This window comes from Nannospalax galili, unplaced genomic scaffold (assembly GCF_000622305.1).
Source record: "Nannospalax galili isolate Female #2095 unplaced genomic scaffold, S.galili_v1.0 scaffold934, whole genome shotgun sequence".
NCBI lineage: Eukaryota > Metazoa > Chordata > Mammalia > Rodentia > Spalacidae > Nannospalax > Nannospalax galili.
In genome coordinates, this window is record NW_008334762.1 from 23,518 (window position 1) to 24,727 (window position 1,210).

The following is a 1,210-nucleotide window of genomic DNA, read 5'->3' on the forward strand; positions in this document are numbered from 1 at the left end:
AACCTTTTAAGATGCTTTATAGCCATCTTTACTTTTTCTTTTGAGAACTCTCTGTTCAGTTCCTTAGCCCATCTTTTAATTGGGTTACTTCTTGTCTTGATTCTCTGTTTTTTGAGTTCATTATATATTCTGGATATTAAACCTCTGTCAGATGTGTCACTGGTGAAGATTTTCTCCCATTCTGTGGATTTTCTCTTCACTTCCATGGTTGCCTCCTTTGATGGACAGAAGCTTTTTAGTATAATGAGGTCCCATTTGTTGATTCTTGACCTTTTTTCCTGAGCAATTGATACCTTGTTTAAAAAATCATTTCCTACAGTTATATCTTGTAGGTTTTTGCCAATGTTTTCTTCTAACAGTTTCAGAGTTTCAGGCTTTACATTGAGGTCTTTGATCCATTTGGAATTGACTTTTGTGCAAAGTGAAAGGCAGGGATTCAGTTTCATTCTTCTACAGGTGGAGATCCAGTTTTGCCAGCACCATTTGCTGAACATGCTGTCTTTCCTCCAGTGAATGTTCTTGCCCTTTTGTCAAATATCATGTGGCTGAAATTGAATTTACTCATATTTGGGTCTTCAGTTTTGTTCCATTGTTCTATGGGTCTATTTTTGTGCCCATACTATGTTGTTTTTATGACTATAGCTCTGTAATACTGCTTAAAATATGGTGTAGTAATCCCCCTGGTATTGCTCTTAGCAGCTCAGGGTTGCTTTGACTATCTGAGGTCTTTTTTGCTTCTCTATGAATCTTAGGATGGTTTTTTCCAATTCTGTGGAAAATGTCATGGGGATTTTGTTTGGCATTTCATTGAATTTATAAATGGCTTTTGGTAGGATGGTCATTTTCACAATATTAATTCCTCCAATCCATGAGCATGGGAGGTCCTTCCATCTTCTGATGTCTTCCCCAATCTCTTTCTTTAAAGATTTAAAATTTTCATCGTAGAGCTCTTTAATAGCTTTGGTCAGTTTCATTCCAAGATTTTTTTTTCAGCTATTGTAAAGGGGAGTGCTTCCATGTTATCTTTCTCTGATTGCTTGTTATTGGTATATAGAAAGGCTGCAGACGTTCATAGGCCAATTTTGTAACCTGCCACTTTACTGAACATGGTAATAATTTCTAGGAGTGTTCGGGTGGAATTTTTGGCGTCTCTTAGATATATCGTATCATCTGCAAAAAGGGATAATTTGATCTTTTCTTTTCCAATTAT